Below are 12396 nucleotides of genomic sequence, written 5' to 3' on the forward strand. Positions count from 1 at the left end.
CTCCCATGCTGCTACCAGCTTGGAAAGCAGTCACTGTCAATTGTGATGGTGGAGTCAATACTACATCATACTTTGTGTTTTTATGAAATTCTGCACACTTCCTATGGTCCATAGGAAGTCCCACTGCTTGTCCAGGAAGACCAATTAAGGTAAAATGGAAAACATCTCAAGCCATTTTTATTTATTTATTAATTTTTCAGGATTGCCATCGCTTGTGTACAATCCAATGATCTTCAAGTGTTACAAGTACAGTAATTACATCAGAGTTAACTAACTTTAATAACACATTGGAATCTGACTTCAGTTATCACTATATGATTAAGGAAATGCAAATAATCATCACTTGAAAAAAAATATGTCTTTTTACACTAGTATTTGTAGGTCTGCTTCATTTTCTTTTACCTCCATTCCTTTCTTTGCAGTTGTTCCATCTTGGTAAAAGATTATCTTTGAATCCTAGGCTCTTCTTTTCAGGTTTGTTATACTGTATGTTTTGCAAGAGCTGCAAATAATAAACAAAATGAAACACTGCAAAATGTGTTTCATCATGTTCTATTTTTTCTTCCAGTTCTTTAACCTATTTTGTTCATGACAGACACATTTATAACTGACCTTTATTGGGAGGTGAATTAACTCTAATGAATAAATATGATAATGGATGTTCCTGCTTCCTCCTGCCCCAGGCTGGTCAGCTAGTCCAAACAGAAAGATTTACACAGAATAATTGTTGGCATTGATTTGAGTGATTTCCTAGCTGCCTGGTTTCCACAGAAATTTATTGCATGTGAATGTTTATTGTTCAACTTTCCTCAGAAATCTCTGCAACTAATTCCTCTAGACCATTGTAGTTGGACTGAAAGAAAATGAAGAATTGTCTGTCTCGCTAGGGAATCAGGAGAAAAATCATCTGGAATACAGCCCCTTTTACTGATGTTGTAACTTCTTTAGCAGATTCATTGACTCACCTGAAAGAATTTCAAGTATGATGTTAATCATACTTGAGAGAGAAAGTTAAAAATGGGGGGAGGAATAGGGGGAGGAGAAGAATTTTTCTAACATGCAGGTAGCACAGTTATTTTATTTCTAACTGTAATTGTCCCTAGAGAGGCATAGCTTGTCCTAGAAACTAGTATCTATAACTTTCTGTCACTTTGTAGAATCATTTCAGCTGCTTTCTGTGACTCACATATGATGCACCAGAAAAGGAGGCTCTCAGTTGGAGACACAAGAGAGAAAATAAACATTAAAAAAGACAAATATAATACCTAGATCTTTTAACAGCTGAGCACTGATAGTGATTTGGTGACACATGAACACTTATTTAGAGCAAGGATCAGAAAAGGTGGAATAGCACATTTTTTACCACTCTCTCATGGGTAAATAGGAGTTGAAGATAAGACAGTATTGTTTTCTACTGCCTTGTCTGCTTAGCTCTACATGTGAGTATCAAATCTCAGTGGCCTGGACCTAAGAATCAGTGCTTTGAAAACATCTTTCTGAGTGACAGCCTGGCTATAGGATGCTAGGAGCCAACTGCAGTTGGCAGGATACCCTGGATGTGATGGCTGCATATTTCTCTCTTTCCTTTAGTTAGAGTTTTCTGAATGCTGTTAGAGAAGCCCAAACCGAGCCCAGGTTTTGTGAACCCAGTAGTGGGGCTCCTGCTTCTTTAAAACTGTGCCTTCCAACAAAAAGAGTGACATAGTTTAATGGTGGACTTGGCAGTGGTAGGATAAGGTTGGGATAGATCATTTAGAGGTCTTTTCCAACCTAAATGATTCTATGATTTTGTGATTCTGTGATTCCATTAGTACCCTGAGGATGTTTTATCTTATCTGCGCAAATCTGATGTCATAATCCTATCCCTGAATTTTTTTGGTTGCAAGCTTTTGCATGCATTTTTCTTACTAACACTGTCATTACTGAAAAAATACATACATATCTACAACTATATTGAAATTTTACTTGCATCGTCCATTCTTCTGTTTCCTCTATCCCATGGCCTCTGTCCCATACTGGGGAGTAACAGCAATGTGCAAATTTAAACTTGTGTCTATTCCCTTCTTCAGCAAACATTGCTTCAAGTTATTAATTTGTGGTAAGGTGAAAAGCAAAGGCAAGCTGGGGAGTGAGAGGCATATTGTGAGTGCATAGTTCTTCTCATCTGCAGTGTTTTATCCACACAGTTATGTCACTGAAGAGTGTGAAAATCACATATTCTTTGCCAAAATGGCTACACCAGCCAAAAACCCCATGTGGACACAGCTATGCTGACAAAAAAGAGCTTTATGGGCTGACCTCTGCATGCTCAGGGAAGTTATATAACTATGCTGGCAGAAAAAGTCCTTCTGTAAACATACTCTTACTCTACAGAGAAGGATCTTGCTGCCACAGCTAAACTGGCATGGATGTATTAGTACAGTTATGTCTGCAATATGGACAAGTTCTGCATCCTGTGCAGTAGCTGAGGGAATACATGTATAGTCATGGTAGAAGAAAGAATCATGGCTATCTTAAGCTACTATGAATCCTTATTCAGCATTAGTTAAAATTTGCTTATCGCATTATCAACATCATATTTCTAAAATGTAAAATAAATTTATTATTTTTATTGCTTTGTTGTTGTTGTTGTTTTTCCTTGCTTTTCCTCTTTCTCTGGATAATTTGTATTACTCCAGTGTCTATCATTAGGAGCTGTTTTTCTAGGTCAGTGGTTTAATTCTTTGATCATTTCTCAGCCTTTTGGCTAAGATCATGTATAGTATCTGTTCTTATCAGTTTAATATCTGATATGTTCCTCATTTGTATTAAATGGATTTTTGGGCTCAGGTTTTCTTTTTTGTTTGTTCGTTTTTGGATGAGAGAATTGAGTGCACCCTCAGTAACTTCACAGATGACACCAACCTGTGGGAAGTGTCAATCTGCCAGAAGGTAGAAAGGCCCTGCAGAGGGACCTGTTAAGGTTGGGTTGACAGGCAGAGGCCAATGGGATGAGGTTCAACATAGCTAAGTGCTGAGTCCTACACTTTGGTCAAAACAATGCCATGCAGCTCTACAGGCTTGAGGAAGAGTGGCTCTAAAGCTGTGCAGAGGAAAAGAATCTGGGGGTGCTGGTTGATGCTCGCTTGAACATGAAGCCAGGTGTGCCCATTTGGCCCAAAAGGCCAGAAGCATCCTGGCTCATATCAGGAAAAGTGTAGCCAGTAGGACCAGGAAGGTGATCACCCCTCTGTAGTCAGCAGTAGTGATGCTGCACCCTGATTACTGTGTTCAGTTTTGGGCCCATCACTACAAGAAGGACATCGAAGTCCTTCTTAGGTGGTGGTGAAGGGCCTGAAACACAGGTTCTACGAGGAGTGGCTGAGGGAACTGGGGTTGTTTAGTCTGGAAAAGGGGAGGCTCAGGACAGACCTTATTGTTCTCTGCAACTACCTGAAAGGAAGGTGTGGGAAGCTAGGAATCACCCTCTTCTCACAGGTAACTAGTGATCAGACTAGTGGGAATGGCCTCAAGTTGTACCAGGGGAGGTTCAGGTTGGAAATTTGGAAACATTTCTTTGCAGAAAGAGTAGAAAGGCATTAGAACACATTACTCAGGGAAGTGGTGGAGTTACTGTCCCTGGGGGTGTTTAAGGAAAGTTTGAACATGGTGCTCAGGGATGTGGTTTAGTGGGTGATACTGGAAGCAGGTTGTACCAGATGATCTTAGAGGTCTCTTCCAACCTTAGTGATTCTATGATTCTATTCTATGATTATCATTTAGAATATGTCATATCCACTAAAAAATTCCTAAAGTTTTAAAATTTCTTTACAGTTCCTAGTAGTTTATAAAATATTTAGAAATACTTTGTCATATCATTCTAACATCAAGTCACATTATGAAAATATATTTGTATGTGCATTTTTTAAATGGGTTTAAGAATAGCACCAAGATGAAGGGAAGTACCAGGGAAACTGGCATTGTGCTGAACCTGTAAGTTTCACAGAATTATCAAAGAAGGATCTGAATTCCTTTCAGTAAAGACAGAACTAGTTGAAAACCAGGCAATTAGTATTGTCTTGGAATGAGTAATCCAGTTACTCTTTTCCGAATAACTATATACAAGTCAGTTCATGTTATTCAAACTTTTTGTTATTTTGCATTATTCAAAATTATTTGCTAAATAATTCCACAGAAACCTAGGGAATCAAGATTTTTCTGCTAGCCAGAAAAAAAAATCCCAACACTTTCATATTCATTGTCCTTTCTTACTAGAGTAGAGACAAAAGCCATTTACTACACTTTCAACTCTAATAGCAAGCCTGCTGTCCCTCCTACTGATGGTGACATTGTGAGTAGGCAATCCATGTGCAACTACCTTTCTCTCACATGTTCATAAACAAATTGATAAATACATAATAATACACAAATCAATAAATGGAAATGTATGCAAAGCTGAGAAAGTGTGGGATAGAGGAGTGGACAGTAAGGGGGGTTGAGAACTGGCTGACTGGCCAAGCTCAGAGGGTGGTGATCAGCTGTGCAGAGTCTGGCTGGAGACCTGTGACTAGCGGTGTTCCCCAGGGGTTGGTGCTGGGTCCGGTCTTGTTCAACATCTTCATCGACAACCTTGATGAGGGAATAGTGTCTGCCCTCAGCAAGTACACCAATGACACAAAGCTGGGAGGAGTGGCTGACACACCAGAAGGCTGTGCTGTCATTCAACAAGACCTGGGCCAGCTGGAGAGATGGGCAGGAGGAAACCAAATGAGGTTTAATAAGAGCAAGTGTAGAGTCCAGCACCTGGGAAGGAACAACCCGAAGTATCAGTACCTGCTGGAGAGGAGCTCTGAGGAGAAGGACCTGGGAGTCCTGGTGGATGACAGGTTGACCTGAACCTGCAGTGTGCCCTGGTGGCCAAGAGAGCCAATGGGCGTGCATTAAAAGGAGCATGGCCAGCAGGTCAAGGAGGTGATCCTCCCTCTCTACTCTGCCCTGGTCAAGCTTCACCTGGAGTACTGTGTCCAGTTCTGGGCTCCCCAGTACAAAAAAGACAGGGATCTCCTGGAAAGAGTCCAATGGAGGGCAACAAAGATGATACGGGGCGTGGAGCATCTTCCCTATGAGGAAAGGCTGAGAGACCTGGGTCTGTTCAGCCTGGAGAAAAGCAGACTGAAAGGGGATCTCATTAATGTGTATAAATATCCAAGGTGTGGGAGACAGAGGGATTTGGCCAACCTCTTTTCAGTGGTTTGCAGGGACCCTTTTTGCAAGGGGTAATGGCCACAAGAAGAGCACAGGAAGTTCCGCACCAACATGTGAAAGAACTTCTTCATGGTGAGGGTAACAGAGCACTGGAACAGACTGCTCAGGGAGCTTGTGGAGTCTCCTTCTCTGGAGACATTCAAGGCCTGTCTGGACTCCTACCTGGGCAGCCTGCTCTAAGGAACCTGCTTTGTCAGGAAGGTTGGACCCGATGATCTTTTGAGGTCCCTTCCAACCCCTTCAATTCTGTGATTCTGTGAAATGTGGAAGAGAATCAGCATCTCTCTTGATAAAATTCACCCTGGGACAGTGATAAAGACTTTCAAGATATCAGTGGTTTATCTTTGGATTTTGCATAATTTATGTCTTAATCATTGCCAAGTGGTGAGAGATGTATAGGTTATATACACAAATACACATATATATACACATTTTATAACAGTTGGGATTTAAAATTTCTATCCTTGAAAGTCTCCCAAAAGATAGAACAAACCATTTGCTTCCAAGTCCCAGTTTCAATATCTGGCATAAAGAGTTCTCTTCTGAATAATTTTCTGATCCGAGTACACCAGAAAAATAGGACAAACACATCCCATTCCCCAGTAGGGACTGAGGAAAAAGAATGTCTGCCCACACAGAACTAGAAGACAACAGGTTTTAAAGTAGTAAGGATTGAGAGAGATACCTTGTAAAGGTACTAGGTCAACCCTTGCAAAGTGTTGGGGGATTAGTGAGAGTGTCATACGCATGTTCAACTTTTCTGCTTTGATGTGTACATTGTTCTGTCTTTGGGGAAAGAATGACCTTGGTGCAGTACTCTATGATGTTTTCTTCAGCTGTCATGTACCTATGAAAGATGTAACCACAATGTTGTTGAAGCTTTGGGGAAGGAGCAGTGTGCAACTGAATGCCAGATGAAAACATGAAATCATAATGTTTGAAAATTATGCCCAATGCGTATGCCACAAAAAGGCACTTTCTGCCACTTACTCAGACTCTGGAGAGCTTAGCCACTAGAAGTGTAGTGAGTCCACGAATGCATGCATGCTACATTGGTAACAGTGATGAGAATAAGAAATAAGACATAATAAGTTGTTTTTGTTAACATAGTATATGTAATAATTTAGGCATTAGTGGAACAGAAAAGAAACCCTAATAGAATCTATTGATTTTTCAAAGATACCCATTACATTTTAAGCAGCTATAAGGTAGTTACCACTGTTGTTATAAAATACCAATGTTAGATAGTTGTCACTGATGTTATAAAATGTTCAGATTGTCATAATTTTGAGAAAGGCATTTCATTTCTTGATAACAAAGTTTCTGTTTTTCCCTTTTGAATTTTCAGATTTGGCTGCAGAATTCTTTTGCAGCTCAGTATAAGCAAGAGATTTTGTTGAGCAACTCACTAGACGAATGTTAAGTAATCGATACTGAACATATCTCATTGACCAGATAAAGGTTTTTGGGTAAGAACTATAATGCTTGGAACAAACCTGACTGATGGAGTTAGAAGCCATTTGTTAAGCATCATGCTTAAGCATCAAAAAACACATGAATACTGTGAACACATGAACGTGAATATATGAATACACTGTTATGAGGGAAAAGAATTAAAAATAGCTGAGGAAAAAGAGTTAAAAATAGCTGACTACATGGTTCAGGTAAGCATGTCAGGAAGTCTGTCAGGCAGGGAATCAGAAGGATTGAATCATGCAAGACTAACAACAACAACCAAAATTGTTGTAACTGTATGGAGAGAACCATTTGACTTTTCTAAGCCTTCGGGTAATCCAAACTTATTAAAATATATGTATATTTTAAATTCTGTGGACAGCAAGTTATAAGAACAAGTAGAATATGCAAAAGATTAAGAAAAAAATATTTGTCTTTTGTAATGGAAGAGTATTCATCATGGAATTAAAGCAGAAGCTTATAGCACTTAGCTGTTGAAGAGAAGTATACATTTTAATCAACATGTTAATTCTTGTATTTTTACATTTAATTACATTTATATTTTTATTATTTGTCTATACTTACATTTGCTTTAAGTGGCATATTTATTGATATACAAAAGGTTCAGACACGTCCCCTCAGGTGGTCATGTCTCTTCCATGGAGCCCAGAGATGACTGCCTAAAAGGTGACATGCAGACATCTACTTTCCAACACAAACTTCTTTAGGAAGATTTTTTTCCCTGTATATTCCTTAAGATCCACTCAGTAAACATCAGAGATAATATGCTATTTTGAAAGAGGGATTTTTAGAGCAGGAGAATAAGGAGAGTTTTGAGGAGAAAGGTTATCCTTTCAGTTACATTGATGAATCCTAATATTTGCAGGTATACAGGCTGTCAAGGAGAGAGCTACTGCACATACTAATGCATACATTCTATTTTATTCTTAGCTTTTAAATACTACATCACATTTACTGAAATATTCACCCATTTTTCTACCAAGTGTAAACTGAGCTAAGCAGTGGTACCTGCAAGTTCAATAGGTCTGCAAATCTTGTCTTGGGATGTCCCTAAAACGGCTGGATTCAAACCAGGAGAAACAGATAGTCCTGATTTCTTGTGCTGTCAGATGTGCTGTGACTCAAAAAACTTACTTTAGCTTTTAATCAGTCTTACCACAGAATTCTCATGTGACATGGATGAACAATTTAGTTCTAGATTTTTTAAGTATCTATTCTGTGTGTGGTTTCTAGTAAGAGCTAAGCACTTACGCAGATCACTATTTTACTTCTACATCATGGGCCTCAGTTTGGCTGCATCTAAATTTCCTATCAGAGAAATGGCATAGCAGTGTCCATCTGAAAATGTTCACTGAAGGTTATAAATTACTATTGTCACAAATGGTGGATAAGTTTGGAAGGACAATAAAAAATTGTTTTATTTTTTTTTAGTGTTGGTCAAAGAAGAGCCAGAGGTCTAAGAGGTGGGTAAACATTTTTTTTTTTCCAAACATCTTCAAAAAGTCTTCTTTTTGTTGTTGTTGTCAGTTTTTTTTTTTGTTTGTTTGGTTGGTTGGTTGGTTGGTTTTAGTTTTGTTTTTGGTTTTATTTTTTCCCCCAAATTAGTCTTTTTTCTTCTTAATGAGATATGAGATCCGATAAAATCCCTTTCTTTTGCTGCTGCACTGGAGAATGTACAAGCAGACTTGGCCTTGAGAGGACTCTTGCATCCAGAGGTGTAGTGCCCTTTCCCTTAATAATGAGGATGACAAAAATGGGTACAACAGGAGGCTTTGTACTATAGCAACAAATTAAACCACTTTTATTAAAACAAACGAGACAGCTGAGATCCTTTGATATATCCACAGTGCCTACATCCTGCAGATGTCTCACTTCAGTCAATTAATCAGCCATTTCCCAGAGCATGGTAATTGTTTATGCAATCCACTTTGATATGTTTTATAGCATTTTGTTTAATCCTCCCTAACTTTTCATCCCTGGCAAGAGCTTTATGGTAACATAAACTGTAATTGTGCATTAAAGAAAATTACCTTATGTTACAGTCTACAACTGCTTTATCACCCTCATCCTAACATACATAACCTGCACTCAAACAGCTAAATATGGTGAGGCTGGGCAGCATGCTACTTTAATAGCAAGTAAATGCAATGACTTCTTGACAAAGAACTTAACCTCTATCAGAAGAGAGAGTCAGAACTGTCTAGAAGAATTTTGTATTTCTCTGCCAATGTCAGGAAGAAAACTATATTGCCATTGTACCTGGCAGATTTTTTTTTTAATTTTTCCATAAAAAATCTTTCTTGAAGACAGGAAGAAAAAGTCCTTTAATTCTCTGTCCCCTTTGAGAAGACTTTTTTTTTTTTTTTTAATTATTAGGGCTTTAAAAACATTCTTATGTTTAAATTAGATATCTTATTTTCATTTAAATTCTTTGCATTTGTTATTTTTGTGTGTGTGTGTGTAATAAAAACAGAAATGAAATAAAAAGCAAATTAGTATCAAAAAACAAAAACAAAAAAAAAACACAAAACAAAAAGCAGGGTATTCATGTGTTTCATGTGTTTTTTGATGCTAAAAACAAAAGCAGGGTATGAGAAATTGCTCAAAATCTTTTGCCAATCTAATTAATTGGATAAGTAAAATCAAAAAATTTAATCAACAACTGAAACTTTTTCACTTTTTTTTTTTTTAATTATATATATATGTTATATATGTTCATCTGATTCGTGTCAGTATGGAACATTCTTCCCTTTCCTCCCAGTGTCCCAGTCTCCCCCTCATTATAGTCAAATTATCAGATCTTCAGAAATATTCCTCAAATCCATGAGCCTATTTGCTTTTGTTATTCCGAACTCTTATTTCTAACAGTTACAACCTTTTTTTTCTCCTTTGTGGTTGATTTAGCGCTGCTATAGGTGTGACTGTCCCTGTGAATGGCCTGTGAGGAATGTTTTAACTACTCGTGAAGTGTCAATAAGAGAGCTATTTGTGTTTGTATGTTCTTTCCTTGAAGTCTCTGATGTCTGGGGGTTTCAGAACAGCTGCTAACAACTAGTGACTGTTATGGCTTCTGAATGGGACACTATGCAAGCCCCTGATATCTGGCCAGGTGGCCAGGAGATTAAGGAGAAGAAAAAAGAAGCTGAAGGACGGCTAGGAGACAAAACTTGCAGGGGACGCTGTGTAAGCTTGACATGCTGCCAAGGAGTACAAAGGGGAAGGACAAGAAAAAACTTGGAGAGGAAGACTATGAGCCTTCAGCATGAAAGACCCCTAGAGACCCCCAGAGGGCCAACCGGAGACTGATGCGCATGCTCCAGTAGGAGGGACTGGATCCCGGAAGCTAATTATAATAACCTATTTTTTTTAGAAATAGTAATGAATATGTATTAGTCTAGGAGCATAAAAATCAGCTACTTGATGTAACTGGTGTGCGTCCTGGTGGAGTGGAGACTCCTGGTGCACCCAGCGCTGTTTGCTTACCTCTATTCTTTTAATAAATTGTAAACTTTGATTATAATCCTATTTTGAAGACTGAGCCATTTATAACATTATTGTTTGTTTGTTTGTTTGTTTCTTTCTTTCTTTTTAGGTCAGAAATACATCAGAATCAACAAGCTCTGCTGATCTTTTGTCTTAACCTGAGTTTTGTTTTCAGAACGAGACGTCTAATCAAAAACTTCTGGTCAACATTACCACAACAAATATTAATCCTGAACAGTTTCCAGATACCAGTGAGATGAAGAATCCTTGTTGTTGGTGATACTCTCCTTCTAGGAGGCTTACCATATTCCCATCTTCTTATATAAGTCAGTAGAAGTATAGTTTTGTACAACTCATGCACTGTCAGGACATCAGCTTCAGAAACACATCTGGTCCCTTTTTCTTTTATGCTGCATTCTTTGCCCCTGCACTCAGCACTGAGTTTCAGAACAATCTTGGATTTTCCTCACCAGTCTTCCCAGTGTGCCAGCAGGAAGTGAGAATGGTACAGACAAAAAAAAATCCCTCCTAGTCTTTTCCTGTTCACAGACAGTGTATTTTTCTTTATTTTCCAAGGACTACTGAGTGGGAGCACAGTAGTCAATCCATGACAAAGGATGTTACTGGAAAGAAGAAATGATGACCTACAACACGCAATGGCACTGTTGTTGCTCATTGTTTGCCACACTTCAAGCTTACTTGTCACCCTTCCTTTCCAGGAGAGAACGTGAGAATTATTAGTTCACTGTCTGCCATAGCATGAGTGTCTGCAGACAGTGCCTGCAAAAATTACTGATAACACACTTTTACATGCACCTTGGACTTTGAGACTAGGAAAGTAACTGCAGTGACAATTCAAAATCCATTTCTTCAGCAGGTAGGGATGGAAAGAAAGTCACAGTCATGAACCTGACAAAATAAAACATGAAGATTAAGATAGAATTATGAGGGAAAGGAAGAACTCTCCCTTCTAATTCCACTCCTAGATGAGGTAAGTATCCTACAAATTTATCTCAAAATCTCCTGCCTTACCACAACTATTTTTTGGTCTGCTTAGAGGCACTACCACTAACTACTGTGCCACCCTGCACTGACTGTGACCAAGAAGGTATCGGGCATGTCATGGGTGTTAGCTGACCTCAAGATAGCTTCCCGAACTGTCTGAAGATGTCCTCTTTGTTGCAACGTATGACATAATTTCCATGCCACATGATTAACCAAAAAACCACGAGTGCTGAAAACCATTGCACTGAACTCCAGCAGTGAAGAAATAAACTTTTATCATAAAACACAACTTTTTCTTCATGCATCTTCCTCTTCTAATCCTTTCTGTTTACCACTCAAAAACCTAAGCCCATGAAGAGATTCTCTAGGGCTTTTGAAAAGGATTTTCATGCAAATTAATCTATGTCATCAGGTTTGGATTTTTCAGACCTCTCCTCCTCCCTCTCCCTAAGAATGGAAGAGCTATTACCTCCCCAGCACTTGTCTATAAAGCTTGATGATATATAGAATCAGTAAATCCATTCTTTACCCTAACTCTGCATATTTTTTGTTATGATCTTTTCTTTCTTTTTGGGTTAGAGAAGTGATATGTGTTACATTTGGATCATTTCCAATCTTACTGTTGTGTGCCATACTAAGTACCACAATGATCCTTAATTGGCAGTAAATAAGAAAAAGCAGTCATCCTTGGAAAGCAGCTGCTCTATGAATATATGATATTCACGATGTTTATGTGGAGGCTGTGGTAGGAAGGTTTCAGGTCACAGCTTAAAAGTAGGGCTTTGACACTTCGTGTGCTGAACTAATAATAACTCCATGTATTATTTGAGGGAACAGGATAGGCAGGAATGTCAGACAGGCAGTCTCACCACTGGACAGAAATGAGTTTCTATTCTATGAGTCTCTGTTCTATGAATTGGACTCCACTCCCTTTTGTCCTTCACTGTGTAAGCTGGACAAATTGGACAAATTATGACAATTTGAGTGTGGACCATTATTCTGACTTTGTAGCATTTCACACTGGATAAATTTGGTATTACTTTTGAGATCAGTGAACTGAGTGAAACAATGGGATCTGGCTGTTTGCAGTGTGTAGGAAGAGACTGGCCTGTTTTTCCATAGGGGATGTGCTCACTTCTTTGTTAACATGATATGAGCAGGCTACCATTTTCAGAGACAGGAAATAAA

At 38.6% G+C, this 12396-nt stretch overlaps 1 pseudogene; it reads left to right on the forward strand.

The window, feature by feature from the left end:
* The first annotated feature begins 2726 nt into the window (after window positions 1-2726).
* On the forward strand, window positions 2727-2905 carry LOC137855097 (U2 spliceosomal RNA; annotated as a pseudogene).
* Window positions 2906-12396: the final 9491 nt, after the last annotated feature.

The sequence above is a fragment of the Anas acuta genome, chromosome 3 (genome assembly GCF_963932015.1).
Source record: "Anas acuta chromosome 3, bAnaAcu1.1, whole genome shotgun sequence".
Lineage (NCBI taxonomy): Eukaryota > Metazoa > Chordata > Aves > Anseriformes > Anatidae > Anas > Anas acuta.